This window comes from Bufo bufo, chromosome 2 (genome assembly GCF_905171765.1).
Source record: "Bufo bufo chromosome 2, aBufBuf1.1, whole genome shotgun sequence".
Lineage (NCBI taxonomy): Eukaryota > Metazoa > Chordata > Amphibia > Anura > Bufonidae > Bufo > Bufo bufo.
In genome coordinates, this window is record NC_053390.1 from 503352366 (window position 1) to 503376560 (window position 24195).

Here is a 24195-nt window from a genome sequence, read left to right on the forward strand (position 1 = left end):
CAAACAAAAAGACAAGAAATAAAGGGCTGAAATAAAAATATATAGCACATTTTATTAATCCACAATAACACAAAATACAGGTATATAAAATTAAATATGAGTATTGCTGAAAAACACTGGAGGGAAACAAAAAATCCCCCCATACACACTGCACCCCGGCGGTGTGAACAACACATGGTGTCTCATATAGTATCTATAAAGAGGCACCTGTACGTGCTTACAAAATACTAAATTACGACCTGTGGCCTAATCCCAAAAACCTCTGATGATAACCTCTACTAGCATAGTAAATGCAATGCATATATGAATAAAAGAGTATAGTATAATACAGCACCGCCAGGAAGAGTGCCCACCTCAACGCGCCCAAACACTGATGTGTGAATGAGGCATTATGCTTATGAACCAGGGGCAGATTTCAGTCGTGTGAAGATACTGTGGTAATGTGAACAGTGCTGGAAGGTGTGTGTCACGGCTGGTGGTGGGGGAAACCCCCAGCCGTGCGGTGCCAGGAGATGGTAGGGTTACCACTTGGCCAAACACAGAATTAGGGAGCAGGTCACCTCCTGTTACGTCCCTAACTCTGACCCTGTCTCCTACCTGCATGGGCCGACCTTGATGGTAGGAGGGCCCATACTCAGGAACCTCGGATCCCTGCTGACCCTCCGCCGATCCCTGACTTAGGAGCTGGGTGAGACGACCTACTCCTCCTTGGCACGGAGGAGCAGGAGTCTCAAAGGCCAAGCAACAAGGGGAAACAGTAAACACCTTATGGCAGTGACAGGCAAACGCAATCAACACAACACTCACCTGTCACAGAGCAACACAACCAGGAACCCATGTGCAGGTGCTGTTAGTTCAGGACACCAACAATGACAGCACACACAGACATCACACAGGGACCCGGACCATAAGCTGCAATGATACAGAAACCCCACACACACCTAGATAACACCGTGTAACAATAGTTTTATGACCAGAAGGGAGGCCCCCACTGGTAGATGGTAAAATACACAGGAGGCTGCTCCAGCTAGCAGGGCTGAAGCAACCTACTGAAGCCTGCAAGAGACTCAGGCTATATAGGCCAAAAGGCCACACCCACCGGTCAACCACACCCAGTGACATCACACACACTGGGAAGGAAGTTAACCCTTCCAGCACACAGAAGGGAAAACTCACATATAAGGGGAAGTGCACACAAACTAAGAAACACACAAACACACTCACCTGTTACCGCCAGCAACGGCATGCGTGGCAGGAATGTTCTGGGGAACAGCCAGCAGGCCGAGACCCTGCCACCACATGCACACAACAACAACGTTGCCGCGGACAACCGCAGGTAAAGGAAGGTGTCTCCGTGCATACAACACATGACCTAGTGCACCACAAACAGACAAAGGGAGTGCACATAAAACACGTTGCCAAGGGCAACCGCACGCATGCTTGTTATCCGCGGCAACCGCACCTGAGGCAAACCACCAAGTGCCCCCAGCTGCGGTTGACACAACACCAAAACCGCGGGTAACTGCATGCGGCTCCCAAGGAGTCACGACCATGACCAAGGGTCGTGACAGTGTGTTGTCCCACTTCAGGTACCTCAGATGAGTGAGACAGATAAAATCCAGAGAGTGGCAGTAGTCTCAGCAAAGCATAGTTTGCTGAGACATTTCTGTATACATTTGTTGGGCTGGATTTTACTTGGACTGGTGGCTAGACTTGGTAGAGGGAGTTCCCAGTCCACACCCTTCCAGTACGGGTTTTCCTTTCTACCTGAAATGATCGCAGGTGAGGCCTGCTGTAATCGGGCTTGCATAAAGCGCCTCAGAAGTAGGTCAGTCTGAGGAGGGAGAAGTGTCTGTGATACTGGAGCAAAGGCTCTGTGTGTGGTCTCAGTCAGGAGGACTGAGGGGCCACAAGGCTATGCGAAGCCTGATCTCTCCCCTGAGTCGACTGATGCTTGATGAGTGGAACCTGCTAAGGCTTGGAGCCTGAGACCCTGACACTAAGCGGTACTTAGAGGTGAGTCAGGGAAACCTATGTGTTTAGGTAGAGCCCAGACGGGCAGGAGTTTATTTTATACAACTGTTTATGTTTACGCGGACGGGCCGCAATAAAACACAGTTTTGGCCCTTAAATCCTGGTGTCTGTGAAGATGTCTGTGAGTGTGACCCCCTGAAAGAGAGACGATCCCTTACAATACCCTCAACCTTAGTGAGGAATATCTGTGTGTGATACCATGTATTGGATGTAGATTTCTCCACAAAGCATTGAAAAGATTGCATTTAGGAAAAATTCTGACATAACACATCTGATGGAGCATGTCACAATTTTTTATGCAGGCTCCACATAAAAGATGTCTATTCTGCCTTTTTTAATTGTTATAAAGGGCTTCTTATTTCTTCATCTTATTTTCTATCATTTTTATGCACAAAGAAACATTTTAAAATGCAAGCTTCTTATATATACAGTATGTAACATGCTTTTTGGTATAATTTTGCACGTATTTGGTTTTCTTCCCATAGAGAAGTCCTATAGAGAAGACACAAAAAACATCATACTACTGAGCCAAAAAAAAGGCAAACAAACATTTCATTTTGCTCCATTGAGATCCGTTATGGCCTTATTCTGGAATCGACAACCATGAATACTGGAGAAAATGTCAATTCTGAAAAGTATCATTATTACGTGTATATTATTCACATAGCGTGTATATTCTGAATGAACTACCATCAAAACTTTACTATATACAGTGTATAAAACCATTACAGAGTCAACTCATGAGGCTACACATGGACTATATCTTAAAGGGAACTTGTCACCTGGATTTTGGGTATAGAACTGAGGACATGGGTTGCTAGAGGGCCGCTAGCACCTCCGCAATACCCAGTCCCCATAGCTCTGTGTGCTTTTATTGTGTAACAAAACCGATTTGATACATATGCAAATTAACCTGAGATGAGTCAGAGCTTGAAAATATGACTCTTCTCTGGTCACACAAGTAAGATATGAATGCTAATTTGCATAAAAGGCGGGAAGTACAAAAATGCATAATACTTATTGAATTTGTCTGCAAATGAAATTAAAAGTGTAATTTATATGTTTAGAGTAGCACAATGAACATTTAGAAACGCTCAGTGAGGGTAGCATAGTAGAGGTGACAGGTTTCCTTTAAATGCCCTACTTTAATGCTGGGAACTAGTGAATACATATATCTCTTTTTACTTACATACTCCCCCGACGTGGCAAACTGAGCTCTTTCTGAAACAAAAGAAAAAAATGCATGATTGTTAATTTTGTTTATGTAACAGACGTGATTTTTTTTTTTTTACTATTTATTTTTATTATTATTTATTTTCTTTCTTATTAATTTCAGTCTATGTATTCAATGCTTTTATATGATGTTTAATAAAAGCATATATAATAACAGATATGACACCAAACAAGTATACCATGTTTGGTGTCCATAATAACTAGCATAACGTGAGACCCCAGTACAAAATTTACAACAGGCTCCACATGCTGCCATGTGCCACAATACTAGTGTCTTCTTTTATGGCAGAGGGCCATCGGGCCTATTCAGGTACCAGGACCTAAAAGTAAATCCTATTGTTATGCCTCTGGCTATGATATCTACATTTGAAAATAATTATTAATAATAATAATTTCAACTTGGGGCCCTTTTACACATGCTAGGCAATGATCGGAAGTTCATTCTCTATCGATTTCCACTTGTTTGCAGCATTTAAAGCGAACCTGTCACCATGATTTTGCGCATAGAGCTGGGGACATGGGCTGCTAGAGGGCCGCTAGCTCATCTGCAGTACCCAGGTCCCATAGCTCTCTGCGCTTTTATTATGTTAAAAAACCGTTTTGAGTGATATGCAAATTACCTGATATGAGTCCTGTAGCCGGAGATGAGTCAAGCGGAAAGGAGCCCAGCACCGCCCCGCGTCCTCCGAATCTCCTCCTTGCCGGCTGACGTCACAGAGCTGGAGCACCGAAATCTCGCGATGCGTGAGCTAGCGCATGCGCAGTGTCGGCATCATGTTCATTCCCTGTGCTGGCATCAGCACAGGGAACGAACTACGCATGCGCTAACTCGCGCATCGCGAGATTTCGGCGCTCCAGCTCTGTGACGTCAGCCAGCAAGGAGGAGATTCGGAGGACGCGGGGCGGTGCTGGGCTCCTTTCCGCTTGACTCATCTCCGGCTACAGGACTCATATCAGGTCATTTGCATATCACTCAAAATGGTTTTTTAACATAATAAAAGCGCAGAGAGCTATGGGACCTGGGTACTGCAGATGAGCTAGTGGCCATCTAGCAGCCCATGTCCCCAGCTCTATGCGCAAAATCATGGTGACAGGTTCGCTTTAAATGAAGCAATCCTCGCTACAGTTTGGGGATGAATGATTGTTACTAGGGAAGAGTGAATCAATTCTTCTCTTCAACCAGAGTTCTGTATTCTGAAGCTTAGTGGTGCATGCACAGTCGCTGCTCCTTTGAGGAAGCAAAGCCTCTGCACTTGGACCGCTACTTGGAGCAGCAGCACAGGCACGAGATTGTCAGGGCTGGGCGAGATGTCCAGCCCTGTCAATCAAGCAGCTTAGGAAGATTCTTCAGCAGCGGGGGAAGCCCCTTGAAAGGGAAGAGCTCTGGTTGATGAGACATATTCATATGTACAGATTGAGTCACACATCCCTATTCATTACTATGATCGTTCCTGTCACATTGCAGTTCACTGTGAAACGTTGCTGCGCAGGCAGGCGACATGCGATCTTGCGTACTTTCTGCGGGCCGTTACCCGTGTACGCTGGTTGCTTGGGTGCTGTGTGCTAGCTGCGGCCTTGTTCCCTATCACGCCCAAAGCCAAAACCGGCCGGTTTTACTGTCACACGGACAGACAGAAAAGGAGACTTACAACACAAGTCTAAAACTGTCGCAAATCCCTTAGTAAATGTGCCTCCCTGTGTCTGTATCACAGTGACACTGTGTTGCCGTATAGGGTGGCTGCCGGCAAACTTGCGTACTGGCTGCAAGCCATTAACCATGTATGCTGGTTGATTGGGTGGTGTGTGCTGGCTGTGGCCTTCTAGCGTGTGAACTGTGCCCTGTTACTTCTATGCTCTCTGTGTTTACGTAGGGTTAGGCTAGGGCTGCGCGACACATAGGGCATAGCTACACTGCAACATATGTTGCGCGACATTGATGTCGCACCATTCTCGCACGGCAATTATTATAATGATAGTCTATGGTGGCGCACTGCGACAGTCGCAATATAATCCATTTTGGATGGATTTTTTGCTACTGTCGTGTTGCAGTCGCAGCATGTTGCATGTCGAAGTGCAACACCATAGACTATCATTATAAAAATTGCTGTGCGACACATGTCTTTGTGTAGCCCTAGCCTTAGGCCTCTTTCACACGGGCGTCATGGTTTTGGGCCGGATAAGATGCGGGTGCGTTGCGGGAAAATGCGTGATTTTTCCGCGTGAGTGCAAAACATTCTAATGCGTTTTGCACGCACGTGCGAAAAATCGGCATGTTTGGTACCCAGACCCGAACCCGGACTTCTTCACTGAAGTTTGGGTTTGGGTTAGGTGTTGTGTAGATTGCTATTATTTTCCCTTATAACCATGTTATAAGGGAAAATAATACGTTCTTAATACAGAATGCTTAGTACAATAGGGCGGGAGGGGTTAAAAAAATAAATAAAATAATTTAACTCATCATCATGTGACGGACCATGTGATGAGCGCAGTGACGTCACCACAGGTCCTTTTCCTGTGCACAGCAAAGATGAAGACAGAAGAGAAGCCGGGCTGCGCGAACAAGTGGATTTAGGTGAGTTAAATTATTACGTTATCCAGCCCTATTGTACTATGCATTCTGTTACTTGGTCTGTGTCTGAACTGTGTCCTATTTTGCACATTTGTTTGAAATCCTGCTTGTTTGCCTGTGTTCCTGGTTCTGATACTTGTCTGGGCCACTGGTGTTATTCACCAGCATCTGTTTCCTTCCAGGTTTTTGCCAAGTGTACTGGGACCATCCCAGGAGGTAGCGGTCCGGTCTCCTTGCGGCGAAGACCGATCACTTGCCCAGTGGTTCTATATCTGCCACTGTTTCCTACCTGTTTGTCCAGGATTAGGCCTCATGCACACGACCGTGGTGTGTTTTGCGGTCCGCAAATTGCGGATCCGGAAAACACAGATGGCGTCCGTGTGCGTTCCGCAATTTGCGGAACGGACAGCCATTGATATAACTGCCTATTCTTGTCCGCAAAACGGACAAGAATAGGACAGGTTATATTTTTTTGCAGGGCCACGGAACGGAGCAACGGATGCGGACAGCACACGGAGTGCTGTCCGCATTTTTTGCGGCCCCATTGAAGTGAATAGGTCCGCATCCGAGCCGCAAAAACTGCTGCTCGGATGCGGACCAAAACAACGGTCGTGTGCATGAGGCCCTATTCTGGTTGTTTTTGGTTCATACTTGTTCAATCCCTTCTTCCCCAAGCCAGTTTTCCCCCTTGTCAAGGCCTATTTTTTGCAAATCTGATGTGTCACTTTATAGTATGTGATAATAACTCTGGAATGGTTTTATGTATCTAACCGATTCTGAGATTAATTTTGGTGACACATTGTACTTTGTAAATTTGGAAAAATGCACAATTTTTTAATTGTAACTTCTCTACGGTAAGGGCTCATGCACTCGACAGTATTTTGCGTTCAGTATACTGGACGTTTTTTGAGTTCAGTATACGGAACATATACTGAGCCATTCATTTCAATGGTTCAGCAAAAAATACTGAAGTGTCTCCGTGTGCATTCCGTTTCAGTATTTCAGTATTTCCGTGCCGTGAAAAGATAGAACATGTCCTATTCTTGTCCGCAAATCACGGTGCTTGGCTCCATTCAAGTCAATGGGTCCGCAAAAAAAAAACGGAACACATACGGAAATGCATCCGTATGTCTTCCGTATCCGTTCCGTTTTTGCTGAACCATCTATTGAAAATGTTATGCCCAGCCCAATTTTTTCTATGTAATTACTGTATACTGTATATGGCATACGGAAAAACGGAATGAAAAAACGGAAAGGAAACGGAAACAAAAAACGGAACAAAGGATCTGTAAAAAACGGACTGCAAAACACTGAAAAAGCAATACTGTCGAGTGCATGAGGCCTAAGTAAAAATAAAAAACTGACAAAAATTGCAGCAAAAATATAAAAACACTATTGAGAGATTTATTTACCCCCCCACTACACTTTCTTGGTTTAAAAAAGTTGCAAACCCAGGGTTTATGTCTTTTTGAACACCATCTCCACTTAACCCTTAGGATCCCGTTTTTTTTTTTTTTGTGGTTTAATTTTTCTTCCTTACCTTCCTTGAGCCATAACTTTTTTATTTTTACTTTCATATACATATGAGGGCTTATTTTTTGCGGGGCAAGTTGTACTTTCTAATGCCACAATTTAATTTGGCATGCAATGAAGTGGGGAAAAAAAATCCAAATTGGAAAAAAACGCAATTCCACCTATTTACGGGTTTTGTTCCTACGGCATTCCCTTTGTGGCAAAACTGACCTGTGCCCTTCACTCTCTGGGTTAGTAAAATTACAACGATAGCACATATGTATAGGTTTTTATGTCTAAATAGTGTAAAAATAAATTAAAAATCAATTACTGGCATCCTCGTTGGCCGCAGTGGATAATGGTAAGAAGAAGTGCAAGTTTATGGGTTTTTCACCCTTTAGATGCTGTGATCATGGCATCTAAAGGCTTTATTCACTGTGATCAGCATTAGTTTGAAATAGCGGAGACCCTCGGCCATGTTGCCCGCGTCACACATGAGCAGGCGCCATGTTTCCCCATCGCTCCAGTGCTGTACATGTACGGCGCTAGTATCGAAGGGGTTAAATTAGTCTTAAGTGACTTTTATACACCACCCTTGCAATTTTTTTTTTAAAGGGTTTCTACCACTTCGTTTCACATATTTAGCTGTCAGACACTAGCGATCCGCAGGGAAGCGGTCAGACATTCACTGCGCATGCGTCGAATACATACGCTCACAGGGAGGATCGCATTCCGGAGGAGATGGGCGGGCTGGAGGGACGCACTGGGCGGCGGCAGTTTGTGAAGGTAGACCGAGCCTCTAGGTGCTAATGACGCCCCCATAGCACCTAGAGGCTCATTAGCATATCGATATAAGTTATTTTTTTAGCAAAACGGCTGCCCCAAAACCTATTATATTAGGATGGTTTGTTAGAGCAGACACTAGCGGATCGCTAGTGTCTGACAGCTAGATATGTGAAACGAAGTGGTAGAAACCCTTTAAAATGTACCATGGTGAGGGCAGAGAGTGAACTTAGGAAAATTATAATTATTTACACCAGTTTTCTGGCATACTTGATGACTGAAATCAACAGCAGCTTCAATAAGGCATACAGACTTCTGGAGGGTGCATTTAATTTATGAAACATGTACCTCATCATAATGCATCCTCTGGCAGCACAGGGGACATCAAGACCAGCATAGCACATACCAGTCTTGATAAAGTTTCCCACTTTTTTTTTGTAAATTTTACAAATTTTGTTAGAGTTTTTAAAGTAACATCTAGCTGCAGTGTCTTTGAATAATGATTTTGCGGGTTACTCTGCAGCCATTAAAAATAAAGAACTTTTCATCCAAACAATCATGTAACCCACCATAGTTCAAATAATAGATAAACCTTTACTGAATAAATACCATTAAAAAGCAAACCGCATCAGATTAAAAACATCCACACCAAACCTGGACCAATAGGGACACCTGGTGGACAAAAATAATGTATATAAGAGAACATCCCAAACATATAACAAGGCATCTAATTCTATTTGTAAATCACCTATTTAAGTCATACACGTGGGATGACATACAGTCAGGTCCATAAATATTGGGACATCGACACAATTCTAAAATTTTTGGCTCTATACACCATCACAATGGATTTAAAATGAAACAAAGAAGATGTGCTTTAACTGCAGACGGTCAGCTTTAATTTGAGGGTATTTACATCCATATCAGTTGAACGGTGTAGGAATTACAACAGTTTGCATATGTGCCTCCCACTTGTTAAGGAACCAAAAGTAATGGGACAATTGGCTTCTCAGCTGTTCCATGGCCAGGTGTGTGTTATTCCCTCATTATCCCAATTACAATGAGCAGATAAAAGGTCCAGAGTTCATTTCAAGTGGGCTATTTGCATTTGGAATCTGTTGCTGTCAACTCTCAAGATGAGATCCAAAGAGCTGTCACTATCAGTGAAGCAAGCCATCATTAGGCAGAAAAAACAAAACAAACCCATCAGAGAGATAGCAACGTTAGGAGTGGCCAAAACAACTGTTTGGAACATTCTTAAAAAGAAGGAACGCACCGGTGAGCTCAGCAACACCAAAATACCCGGAAGACTACGGAAAACAACTGTGTTGGATGACCGAAGAATTCTTTCCCTGGTGAAGAAAAAACCCTTCACAACAGTTAACACTCTCCAGGAGGTAGGTGTATGTGTGTCAAAGTCAACAATCAAGAGAAGACTTCACCAGAGTGAATATAGAGGGTTCACCACCATTGGTGAGCCTCAAAAACAGGAAGGCCAGATTAGAGTTTGCCAAACAACATCTAAAAAAGCCTTCACAGTTCTGGAACAACATCCTATGGACAGATGAGACCAAGATCAACTTGTACCAGAGTGATGGAAAGAGAAGAGTATGGAGAAGGAAAGGAACTGCCCATGATCCTAAGCATACCACTTCATCAGTGAAGCATGGTGGTGGTAGTGTCATGGCGTGTGCATGTATGGCTGCCAATGGAACTGGTTCTCTTGTATTTATTGATGATGTGACTGCTGACAAAGGCAGCAGGATGAATTCTGAAGTGTTTTGGGCAATATTATCTGTTCATATTCAGCCAAATGCTTCAGAACTCATTGGACGGCGCTTCACAGTTGCAGAATGACCCAAAGCATACTGCAAAAGCAACCAAAGAGTTTTTTAAGGGAAAGAAGTGGAATGTTATGCAATGGCCAAGTCAATCACCTGACCTGAATCTGATTGAGCATGCATTTCACTTGCTGAAGACAAAACTGAAGAGAAGATAACATTTGTCCAACTTTGCATAAGGTCTGCCCCTTAATCGTTGGAGTACAGTGCAGACCTGTTTAGGATGGGAGACCAAATCTGCTGAGAACAGGGTCAAACTGGCCCACCAGAGTACTATAAGGTCCTCCGGTGGACGCAGGCTCTGATAACATGATGGGCCCCAAAGATCTCAGAGAAAAAAACATTTAGCTGCCTGAGCCAGTCATTTGCCACTAGGATCTATTTCTTTGATTTAAATCCTTTTTAACTTTTTGGATGATATAGCGGTTGGACCTTGAGAATAAGCCACAGCTTATGAAGGCCTGCAGAGGTGAACAGAGTAACTTCAGCAGATAATTCCATAGGAAAAAAATATAAATCAATTTTGGAGTCTTCACCTAAGGCTGGATCTCTATCTGTCCCCTAGGCTTGGAAGTTTCTTATCTTATTGGACTAAGTATGGGCATAATGTCCCTTATTTCCACAGTACAGGCACAGATTGTTAGAGCACCTGCACTGACATTGCGCTTTGGACAACCTGACTGTCCACCTGACATGAGCTCTGGTGCAGAAGTTGAAAGAAGAAGAAGGAAGAGGCATCAACAGTTTTTGAAATGTAGGTGCCAATTGAGGAGGCCTCCTCTCACTAGCTGCCTTCCTGGCACAATCCCAGAAACGAAGGTCAATGCCAATGGTCGCAAGCGATTTCAAGGTCTCTAGAGTGGTGGACCCACCCGTTTATCCTTGATTTGCCCTGACAAACTTTCTCCAAAGGCTGCCACTCGTGCTTCTTTATACCAAGCCAGCTCCAAGGGAAGGGTTCAGAGTTGGATTGTGTTATGGTGAACTGTAAGACTGCCCTGATGTAGTTGCAGTAGAGAGGATGCAGCAGATAAAGTTGACCCAGGTTCTTCAAAAACCCTACATAATGTCTCCATAAATATTGCAGATTACTTGTCACCAGATCACACTTCGCCCATTATGGGTTAACCAAGGCTAGGACATCTCGGAATGGATTGTACATTGATTAATGATTCCACAAAATTGGGTCACCTTTAAGGATCTGCCTTTCGTTGCAGGGGAACCACCAGGTAGCTACCTCTTTGAATAGTCTCAGTGTAGTTTACAGCTGACCCGGGGGAGGGGGGGGGGGGGGTCTTAGAGATGCTTGTGCAAAGAGGTCAGGCAAAACTCAGGTCAGTGGCGATCAATCTTCCATTGGCCAATGTGATGCATCAAATAACTGCTCTGTATGTGTATTCCCCTTTCTTATCCTATTTTATTTGCTAAAAATACAGTTTTAGGGCTTATGCACACGACCGTTGTTGTTTTGCAGTCCATTTTTCACGGATCTGTTGTTCCGTATCTGAGGTTTTTCTCTGATTTAAGCCCTCTTCCGTTCCGTTATTGCACAAAACATATCCGTATTGTTTCCATATTTGATCCATTTTTTGCGCATCGTATACAGAAACATAGAAACATAGAATGTGTCGGCAGATAAGAACCATTTAGCCCATCTAGTCTGCCCAATATACTGAATACTATGGATAGCCCCCGGCCCTATCTTATATGAAGGATGGCCTTATGCCTATCCCATGCATTCTTAAACCCCTTCACTGTATTTGCAGCTACCACTTCTGCAGGAAGGCTATTCCATGCATCCACTACTCTCTCAGTAAAGTAATACTTCCTTATATTACTTTTAAACCTTTGCCCCTCTAATTTAAAACTGTGTCCTCTTGTGGTAGTTTTTCTTCTTTTAAATATGCTCTCCTCCTTTACCGAGTTGATTCCCTTTATGTATTTAAAAGTTTCTATCATATCCCCTCTGTCTCTTCTTTCTTCCAAGCTATACATATTAAGGTCCTTTAACCTTTCCTGGTAAGTTTTATCCTGCAATCCATGTACTAGTTTAGTAGCTCTTCTCTGAACTCTCTCTAGAGTATCTATATCCTTCTGGAGATATGGCCTCCAGTACTGCGCACAATACTCCAAGTGTGGTCTCACCAGTGTTCTGTACAGCGGCATAAGCACTTCACTCTTTCTACTGCTTATACCTCTCCCTATACATCCAAGCATTCTGCTGGCATTTCGTGCTGCTCTATTACATTGTCTTCCCACCTTTAAGTCTTCTGAAATAATTACTCCTAAATCCCTTTCCTCAGATACTGAGGTCAGGACTGTGTCAAATATTCTATATTCTGCCCTTGGGTTTTTACGCCCCAGGTGCATTATCTTGCACTTATCCACATTAAATTTCAGTTTCCAGAGTTCTGACCATTCTTCTAGTTTTCCTAAATCCTTTTCCATTTGGCGTTTCCCTCCAGGAACATCAACCCTGTTACATATCTTTGTGTCATCAGCAAAAAGACAAACCTTACCATCGAGGCCTTTTGCAATATCACTTATGAAGATATTAAACAAAATTGGTCCCAGTACAGATCCCTGTGGAACCCCACTGGTAACATGACCTTGTTTTGAATGTTCTCCATTGACTACAACCCTCTGTTGTCTGTCACTCAGCCACTGCCTAATCCACTCAACAATATGGGAGTCCATGCTCAATGACTGCAGTTTATTGATAAGTTTTCTATGTGGGACAGTGTCAAAAGCCTTACTAAAATCTAGATATGCGATGTCTACTGCACCTCCACCGTCTATTATTTTATTCACCCAGTCAAAAAAATCTATAAGATTTGTTTGACATGATCTCCCTGAAGTAAACCCATGTTGTTTTTCATCTTGCAATCCATGGGATTTTAGATGTTCCACAATCCTATCCTTTAATAGGGTTTCCATTAATTTGCCTACTATTGATGTCAGACTCACTGGTCTATAGTTGCTCGATTCCTCCCTACTACCTTTCTTGTGAATGGGCACGACATTTGCCAATTTCCAATCTTCCGGGACGACTCCTGTTACTAATGATTGGTTAAATAAATCTGTTAACGGTTTTGCCAGCTCACCACTAAGCTCTTTTAATAATTTTGGGTGTATCTCATCAGGCCCCTGTGACTTATTTGTCTTCACCTTAGACAGCAAACTTAGAACATCTTCCTCTGTAACGATACATGCATCAAACTATTTATTAGTCATTCTTTCTAGTGGAGGTCCTTCTCCTTTTTCTTTTGTAAAAACTGAACAGAAGTATTCATTAAGGCAGTCGGCTAGCCCTTTATTCTCTTCTACATACCTTCCGTCCTTTGTTTTTAATTTAGTTATTCCTTGTTTTAATTTCCTTTTTTCATTTATATATCTGAAGAATGTCTTATCCCCTTTTTTCATAGACTGAGCTAGTTTTTCTTCTGCCTGCGCTTTAGAAGTTCTTATAACTTGCTTGGCCTCTCTCTGCCTAATCTTGTAGATTTCCTTATCTTCATTGCTCTGGGTTTTTTTATAATTACAAAATGCTAGCTTTTTATTTTTAATGATTTGGGCCACTTCTGGGCCACTGCTAACTTATTAATCACCAAACACATGAACAATATGGGTTGGGCATAGCATTTCTACAGTATGGATCTGCAAAATATGGATGAAAAACTGATGAAATACGGATGTGTTCCGTGTGCGTTCCGTATTTTTTGGGGACCCATCGACTTGAATGGGGCCTCGGACCGTGATTTGCGGACAATAATAGGACATGCACTACTTTTTTGCGGAATGGCCATGTGGACAAATGGAAACAAAATGCACACAGAGTAACTTCTGTATTTTCTACAGCCCCATTGAAGTGAATAGTTCCACATACAGTCCGCAAAAAGAACGGAAGCGGAAAGAAAATACGTTTGTGTGCATGAGCCCTTATACTGCAAAAAAAGAAACACCAATTGGTAAAAAAAAAGAGCTTTGAAAAATTGCATTAAAAAAAATGCATTAAAAAAAATCATGTGCATCCGGAGCTGAATTTTGTAGGAGGACTTTCAAAATTCATTTATGTGAACATAACCTAAATGATTGGTTTGAGTAACAAATCACAGTGCATTGAAGAGGCCAGTGATTTACTGCATGTATTGTCGATGTGATGTCAGCACTGCGGCTTGGTTAACAGCCTGGCTGGGAGAACCAAAGCAGATGTGCGCAGACCGGTAGGACGGATCCAGCATTCCAGTATTATGAATGCTGGATCCGGCACTAATACATTCCTATGGAAAAAAATGCCGGATCCGGCATTCAGGAAAGTCTTCAGTTTTTTTCGCCGGAGATAAAACCGTAGGTTTTATCTTTTGCCTGATCAGTCAAAATGACTGAACTGAAGACATCCTTATGCATCCTGAACGGATTACTCTCCATTCAGAATGCATGGGGATATGCCTGATCAGTTCTTTTCCGGCATTGAGCCCTTTTGACGGAAAAGAAAAACGATTGTGTGAAAGTACCCTAAGTACTGCTCTACTTTTTATCGGAGGATATGCCCTAGCACTACATATATCCAGGGCCACTATCAGGGCAGTACTGCAGTCAGGGCTTGGGCCTAGCCACATCGGCATTCACTTCAGTGCCATGAATACTAATGTATCTGTGCTGGACTTTTACTAAAGAAATCATTTTACAGGTCTTTGTTGGGATTTGAACAGTAGACCTTCTGTATGACAGACAAACGGCTAACCATTACACTATAGAGCTGTCCTACTGGAAGGACTAGATTTTCTGTGCTTTAAAGGCTATTTTCTTCAAAAGCATCAAATTTAATATATTACTGAATTGGAGGGGTACATTTTTTATTTTTTTATTTACACTGTTTACCAATCACTGTGAATAATGTGTCCACTATATTGTACAGCTTATTATAGTTGCAGGGATACCCTTTATCCTAAACGAATATAGCGGGAAAGTAAAAGTAAGAGTTTTACTAAAGAAACCCACATAGTAGCTGCGGACAAGAATAGGACATGTTCTATTTTTTTGCGGAGCCGGACCGGAAATGCAGACAGCACATCTTTTCAGTCCCCATTAAAAATTAATGGGTCCGCACCCATTCCGCATAATTGTGGAACGGATCCGGACCCAAAGTGTGGACGTGTGAATTGACCCTTTAGTCATCAATTTAAAAATCCTGGAATAGGATTGAGCAATGGAGAGAAGGAGGAAGCTATAAACCGCAAAGCATAGTGGGAGAAACAACAATAAATAGAGAAGGTAAAATGACCACAATAGCCACACCTAGGGAAACAGGGTGTGGCAAGCACCAGAAACACAGACGTCATTTGATCCAAAAGGAAAACATGTCGGATCAAACCTCGTGTTGCCAGTCTCACAGATCTCCTGCCACCTGACGCGGGAACGTCCGTATGTCTCGGTACATCCGTGACAGCTGCATCTTAGTGCATTACAGAAGTGCTGCCTGCTTAGGGCCTATTCACAGTAATCATGCACCCTTAATGCCTCAACACAGTAATCATGCTCCCTTAGTTCCCCCACACAGTGGTCATGCTCCCTTACTGCTCTCTTCATACTACTCATGTTGCCTTTTTTTTTTTATCAGATCTTGTTTTTTTTTTTTTTTTATTAATATATGATCAGTGCAATTACACCATATAACAAGCGAAAATCCAATATACAGTGTTACAATTGAAATAACATACTGGGGTAGACGGAGGTACAGAGTATATGTGCATCCATACATAAATAAAGACAATGATCTGAAACCATCCCATCTGCCAATCTGCAAAATTCCACCCCTCCCATTCCACCCCCCTCCTTTCCGGTGTTGTTTACACCTACACAGACTGTCTAAAACTATACTCATGAGCCAGCCACGGTTCCCACAGCTTTTCATATTTAAGAGGACATCCCCTTTTCTGAAAAACAGCCTTTTCATAACCAAGCATGATGTTTACTTTACGTCTAAATTCACCAAACGTAGGAGGACTGGCCTGTATCTAATGCTGAGCAATTAGTTTCCGGGCAACATAAAGCAAGCGGCCCACAGCCACTCTAAGTTATTTATCAAGCGCAAGCTCAGAAATATACCCCAAAATGCAGACTATGGGATCGCGTGGAATACATACTGAATAGGCTGATTGAACAGCAGTAATGATCTTCCCCCAATACATAGTCAATGCCGAACAGCGCCATAACATATGGATCAGATCTGCCGATTCCTCAGCACATCTAGGACATTTAGCATCAAGTCTGACCGCAATTTTCTGTAAAAAGATTGGCATTTTGTAAACTCTGTGTATAATAAACAATTGCGAGAGCTTTCCACCCTCACTCAAGGATGATCTGGGCACTGCCTCCAATATATCCGTCCATTGTTCTGGAGAGATATTACCTACATCCTGAACCCATTTCTGCATTCTAGACATCGGATGCGCCTCCAGATATTTATCCAGCAACCATTTATACGTGACAGATATCACTCCTCTCCTCTCGTCACAACATGGTGTAAACCAGCATCCCTCTGAGAGCACACTTTGCCCTTCTGGGTCGTGGCCATATAGGCATGATGTAATTGTAGGTATTGATAGAATTTGCGCCTGGAAATACCAAATTTCTCCTGAAAGCTAGCGAAAGTTCTAAAGACTCCACTTTCTAGCAGATGACCAAGCCGCCAGACGCCTCTCTCCTTCCTTTCATTCCTCAAAACCGTTCAGCAGCGTAAATTCAGATAGAACTGGGTTACCCCATAGTGGAGTTTATTCACATATCTTAGCAACCCCCCTCAGACGTTTGACCGAGTTCCATACCAAGTACATTGTACAATGCAAGGGAAGATCTGACCTCCTCGTTTTCGCCTCTACCCCGTCCAACAATAACATAATATCAGTAGCCCGCAGGTGTGACAATTAATATCCGACTGGTCACATCCGAGAGCTCCGAGTCCACCCCTTAAAATGTTGACTTTGGGCCGCCAAGTAATATACCCACGGGTTAGGAATTGCCAATCCCCCTTCCGTTTTGTAGTGTTGCAGCGTTTCGAGTTTAATCCTAGCTTGTCCCTTACGCCACAGCAATTCCCTAAACATGAAATTAATTCTACCAAATTTATCTGCAGACAGCCATATTGGGGCATTATGTAGAATATATAGAAGCTGCGGCATCAGTATCATTTTAATAAGGTTAGCCCTGCCCACCACAGAAAGGAACAGTTTACACCAGGCTTTGCACTTATTTCGTTGTTTTATCCAGCAGCGGAATAAGATTCAACCTCTCAAAGTCGGTAATCCTAGGGAAGACATTAATCCCCAGATACTTAAATACCTCTACGCACGGGACATTATTATCAGATACCGCCCCTGATATTGGTTGACCATCCACAAGCATCAGCGCCGATTTATGCTGGTTAATCGTCAGACCAGACAATCGCCCAAATCTGTCGATAAGGGACATCACAGCCACTAATGACGCAGATGTGTCCCCTAAAAACAATAGGGTATCATCAGCGTACATAACTACCTTATTTTGTAAAGTGCCATACTGAAACCCTTGGATCTGGGCGGACTTACGTACCGCCGCGGCCAGCGGTTCTATCGCCAATGCGAACAACAAGGGCGATAAAGGGCAGCCCTGTCGGGTGCCCCGATATACACTGCTCAAAAAAATAAAGGGAACACAAAAATAACACATCCTAGATCTGAGTTAATTAAATATTCTTCTGAAATACTTTGTTCTTTACATAGTTGAATGTGCTGACAACAAAATCACACAAAAATTCAAAAATGGAAATCAAATTTTTTAACCCATGGAGGTCTGGATTGGAGTCACACTCAAAATTAAAGTGGAAAAACACACTACAGGCTGATCCAACTTTGATGTAATGTCCTTAACCACCTCCCGACCGCCTAACGCACGGATGCGTCCGGAAGGTGGTTGATTTATTTCTCCTGGACGCATCCCTGCGTCATCTCGCGAGACGCGAGATTTCGGTCAGAGCCGGCCCGCGCATGCGCATCGCGGGCCGGCAAAAGTTAAAGAACAATTTCGTCACCAGCCTGCCAGCTACGATCATTGGCTGGTGGGCTGACGATTTTCAAAAAAAAACAATCACAAGCCATATAACAGATCATATTAGTAAATATGATCTGTTATATGGCTTGTCTGCTCCTCTGCTGGTCCTTTTCGTCGGTTGGATCTAGCAGAGGAGCAGACTGAACTGTGAGTAGCACCAACACTACACCTTAGCCCCAAATCACCCCCTGCACCCCAATTAACCCTTTGATCACCCCTTTGATCGCCCGTGTCAATCACTAGTGAAAGGAAAAAAAGTGATCAGCGTAAACTGTCACTTTTTTTTTTCCACTGGTATTGACTGTTAGGTTTTAGGGATAGTTTAGGCCCCTTGGTTAGGTAGTTTAGCGTGAGTTAGCACCCAGCCTACCGCACCGCAGTCACTTATTCGCTGTTTAGCGTATCGCTAATCAGCATTTGTACTTTTATAGTATCTGTAAGTGATCAAAACTGATCATGGTCAGATCTATAATTGTATTAGTGTCACCTTAGCTCGCCCTAGACCCAAAACGCAGTGTTTGCCCGATCAGGCCTGATCGGTCGCCCACACGTGCGTTCACCCACGCCCGCCCCGCCGCAGTGACAAAAAATATATATTTTTTGATCACTGCACATTCACTTTACACGCGCTGCGGCGATAAAAAAATCAGTTTTGATATTTTTTATCAACCACAGCGGCCTCCGGTACTTCGCTAGCCTCCCCTTTGTAAGACAGGCTTGCTTTTTTTCTTGGGTAGTCTCAGGGAATACCCCTAAATTTAGTAGTCCAAAATGTCAAACAGGGGGTATTCTTCTGAAGAGGCCTACAGGATTCTGACCCATTCGGATGAGGAGTGGGAACCCTCATCTGACGAATCTAGCGGGTCAGAATATGAACCTGTAGAAAGCAGTGGCTCTCTGACCCAAAGTTCGGACGAGGAGGCTGAGGTCCCTGATAGCACCAGGCGTACCCGGCCCCGTGTCGCTAGACCACAGGTTACGCAGGATCCGCTTCAAGAGCAGCAGAGTGGGGCTGTCGCTGCCGGATCACGTGGTGAGGCATACACCAGCAGCGCAGCCCTTCCTGGACCTAATACCAGCACTGCCGTACAACATGGTGAAGTAGCGAGCACCAGAAGGGCAGTTGAAGCTGGTACGGTGGCACGTGCAGTAGTTACCCCGTCGCAGCCACCGCACAGACAGGCCCGTAGAGCCCCTAGAATCCCTGAGGTGCTGGCAAACCCTGATTGGCAGTCACCAACTTCAGCCGCACCATTAGTTCCCCCTTTCACCGCCCAGTCTGGAGTTCGGGTTGAGACGGCTCATATCGGTTCGGCCCTGGGATTTTTTGAGCTGTTCTTGACTGCGGAGCTCTTAGATTTAGTTGTGGCAGAAACAAATCGGTATGCCACACAATTTATAACCGCCAACCCGGGAAGCTTTTATGCCCAGCCTTTCCGGTGGAAACCAGTCCAAGTTTCCGAAATTAAAATTTTTCTGGGCCTTCTCCTCAACATGGGTCTAACTAAAAAGCATGAATTGCGGTCATATTGGTCCACGAACCCAATTCATCACATGCCCATGTTCTCTGCTGCTATGTCCAGGACACGATTTGAGACCATCCTGCGTTTTCTGCATTTTAGCGACAACACCACCTCCCGTCCCAGAGGCCACCCAGCTTTTGACCGGCTCCACAAAATTCGGCCCCTCATAGACCATTTCAACCAGAAATTTGCAGATTTGTATACCCCCGAGCAAAACATCTGCATAGACGAGTCCCTAATACATTTTACCGGGCGCCTTGGCTTCAAACAATACATCCCAAGCAAGCGTGCCCGGTATGGGGTCAAATTGTATAAGCTCTGTGAAAGGGCCACAGGCTATACCCACAAATTTCATGTCTATGAGGGAAAAGATCAGACCCTGGAGCCGGTCGGTTGCCCTGACTACCTGGGGAGCAGTGGGAAGACAGTCTGGGACTTGGTGTCACCCTTATTCGGCAAGGGGTACCATCTTTATGTGGACAATTTCTACACAAGTGTGGCCCTCTTTAGGCACTTGTTTCTAGAACGGATTTGCGCCTGTGGCACCGTGCGACCTAGTCGCCGGGGCTTCCCCCAACGGCTCGTTACCACCCGTCTTGCAAGGGGGGAGAGGGCTGCCTTGTGTAACGAAGAACTGCTCGCGGTGAAATGGAGAGACAAGCGTGACGTTTACATGCTCTCCTCCATTCACGCAGACACGACAATCCAAATTGAGCGAGCAACCCGTGTCATTGAAAAGCCCCTCTCAGTCCACGACTATAATTTGCTCATGGGAGGGGTGGACTTCAATGACCAGATGTTGTCTCCGTATTTAGTTTCCCGCAGAACCAGACGCTGGTATAAGAAGGTGTCTGTATATTTGATTCAATTGGCTCTGTATAATAGTTTTGTTCTCTACAGTAAGGCTGGGAGAACACGATCCTTCCTCAAATTCCAGGAAGAGATCATCGAGAACCTCCTGTATCCAGAAGGTTCCGTGGCCCCATCCACCAGTGTAGTTAGCCGTCTACACGAGCGACATTTCCCCAATGTCGTTGCTGGTACCTCAACCCAACCATCACCCCGAAAAAGATGTCGTGTCTGTAGCAGGAGTGGAATAAGACGTGACACCCGCTATTTCTGTCCTGACTGTCCTGACCACCCTGCCCTATGCTTAGGAGAGTGTTTCCGGAAGTACCACACACAGGTACACCTAGCATAGGGATCACATCTCACCAGGACAGGCACACAGGGCTATTAGGGCCCATTCACTCACAGCTGCTGCAAACGTCTACTTTCACATGGGACAAAGTGCATAACGTACTTCGCCACATCTTTGGGCGATTTGCGCTTTGCACATTGACCCATGGGGAAGGAGAGGTTTGTTCTATAAAGGTAAAAAACAACAACAAAAAAAAAAACACCAGTAAGCAAAAAGGTTAATGTTCAGTTCAAAAAGTTAAAGTTTATATGTTCTCTTCCAAAGTTAATAAAATTATTGTGTTGCGGCCTGGTTTTTTCTTTTTTTTTTTTACCTTCCAGGTGGACCAACCGATCGACTAGCTGCAGCACTGATGTGCATTCTGACAGAAGCATTGCGCTGCTGTCAGATTATGCGGTGTATGCGGCGCTGCAAGACGAGATTTCTCCTCTGCAGTAAAAGATACGTTTGCCGAGGCATATGAGTTGAGGAGGTGGCGGTGTTCCTATGCTTTGGCAAACACTTTGTATATAAAAAAATAAATAAATCCCGGCAATGATTTATTCATCCACATCGATTGATGTGAATGGAGAAATCTGGTTTGCCAGGGCATACGAGCTAAGTGGGTATGGATGTTGGGCGGAGCTCCTATGTCCTGGCAGACGCCTTTCCCCTCTTTTTTTTTTGGCAGAGATTTTTTCATCCATATTGATCAATGCGAATGAAGAAATCTGTGCCGTTCATTTTTTTCTTTCAGCCCAGAGGCTGAACGGAAAAAAAAAATCTCATTACCCGTATGCTCAATATAAGGAGAATAGCAGAAACTCCTAATGCTGGCCATACATTTAATGATTGCGGAGACCCTCAAATGCCAGGGCAGTACAAACACCCCACAAATAACACCATTTTGGAAAGAAGACACCCCAAGGTATTCGCTGAGGGGCATATTGAGTCCATGAAAGATTGAAATTTTTGTCCCAAGTTAGCGGAAAGGGAGACTTTGTGAGAAAAAAAATCAATTTCCGCTAACTGATGCCAAAATTTTTTTTTCTATGAACTCGCCATGCCCCTCATTGAATACCTTGGGGTGTCTTCTTTCCAAAATGGGGTCACATGTGGGGTATTTATACTGCCCTGGCATTTTAGGGGCCCCAAAGCGTGAGAAGAAGTCTGGTATCCAAATGTCTAAAAATGCCCTCCTAAAAGGAATTTGGGCACCTTTGCCCACCTAGGCTGCAAAAAAGTGTCACACATGTGGTATCTCCGTATTCAGGAGAAGTTGGGGAATGTGTTTTGGGTTGTCATTTTACATATACCCATGCTGGGTGAGATAAATATCTTGGTCAAATGCCAACTTTGTATAAAAAAATGGGAAAAGTTGTCTTTTGCCAAGATATTTCTCTCACCCAGCATGGGTATATGTAAAATGACACCCCAAAACACATTCCCCAACTTCTCCTGAATACGGAGATACCACATGTGTGACACTTTTTTGCAGCCTAGGTGGGCAAAGGGGCCCACATTCCAAAGAGCACCTTTCGGATTTCACAGGTCATTTACCTACTTACCACACATTTGGGCCCCTAGAATGCCAGGGCAGTATAACTACCCCACAAGTGACCCCATTTTGGAAAGAAGACACCCCAAGGTATTCCGTGAGGGGCATGGCGAGTTCCTAGAATTTTTTATTTTTTGTCACAAGTTAGTGGAAAATGATGATTTTTTTTTTTTCTTACAAAGTCTCATATTCCACTAACTTGTGACAAAAAATAAAAACTTCCATGAACTCACTATGCCCATCAGCGAATACCTTGGGGTGTCTTCTTTACAAAATGGGGTCACTTGTGGGGTAGTTATACTGCCCTGGCATTCTAGGGGCCCAAATGTGTGGTAAGGAGTTTGAAATCAAATTCTGTAAAAAATGACCAGTGAAATCCGAAAGGTGCTCTTTGGAATATGGGCCCCTTTGCCCACCTAGGCTGCAAAAAAGTGTCACACATCTGGTATCTCCGTATTCAGGAGAAGTTGGGGAATGTGTTTTGGGGTGTCATTTTACATATACCCATGCTGGGTGAGAGAAATATCTTGGCAAAAGACAACTTTTCCCATTTTTTTATACAAAGTTGGCATTTGACCAAGATATTTATCTCACCCAGCATGGGTATATATAAAATGACACCCCAAAACACATTCCCCAACTTCTCCTGAATACGGAGATACCACATGTGTGACACTTTTTTGCAGCCTAGGTGGGCAAAGGGGCCCACATTCCAACGAGCACTTTCGGATTTCACTGGCCATTTTTTTACAGAATTTGATTTCAAACTCCTTACCACACATTTGGGCCCCTAGAATGCCAGGGCAGTATAACTACCCCACAAGTGACCCCATTTTGGAAAGAAGACACCTCAAGGTATTCCCGTGAGGGGCATGGCGAGTTCTTAGAATTTTTTATTTTTTGTCACAAGTTAGTGGAAAATGATGATTTTTTTTTTTCTTACAAAGTCTCATATTCCACTAACTTGTGACAAAAAATAAAAACTTCCATGAACTCACTATGCCCATCAGCGAATACCTTGGGGTGTCTTCTTTCCAAAATGGGGTCACTTGTGGGGTAGTTTTTACAGAATTTGATATCAAACTCCTTACCACACATTTGGGCCCCTAGAATGCCAGGGCAGTATAACTACCACATGTGTGACACTTTTTTTTTTTTTTGTCAAAGACATGTAGAACAATAAATTTAGCACAAAATTTATATATGGATCTCGTTTTTTTTTGCAAAATTTTACAACTGAAAGTGAAAAATGTCATTTTTTTTGCAAAAAAATTGTTAAATTTCGATTAATAACAAAAAAAGTAAAAATGTCAGCAGCAATGAAATACCACCAAATGAAAGCTCTATTAGTGAGAAGAAAAGGAGGTAAAATTCATTTGGGTGGTAAGTTGCATGACCGAGCAATAAACGGTGAAAGTAGTGTAGGTCAGAAGTGTAAAAAGTGGCCTGGTCTTTCAGGGTGTTTAAGCTATAGGGGCTGAGGTGGTTAAAACAAGTCAAAATGAGGCTCAGTAGTGTGTGTGGCCTCCACGTGCCTGTATGACCTCCCTACAACGCCTGTGCATGCTCCCGATGAGGTGGCGGACGGTCTCCTGAGGGATCTCCTCCCAGACCTGGACTAAAGCATCTGCCAACTCCTGAACAGTCTGTGGTGCAACGTGACGTTGGTGGATAGAGCGAGACATGATGTCCCAGATGTGCTCAATTGGATTCAGGTCTGGGGAATGGGCAGGCCAGTCCATAGCATCAATGCCTTCATCTTGCAGGAACTGCTGACACACTCCAGCCACATGAGGTCTAGCATTGTCTTGCATTAGGAGGAACCCAGGGCCAATTGCACCAGCATATGGTCTCACAAGGGGTCTGAGGATCTC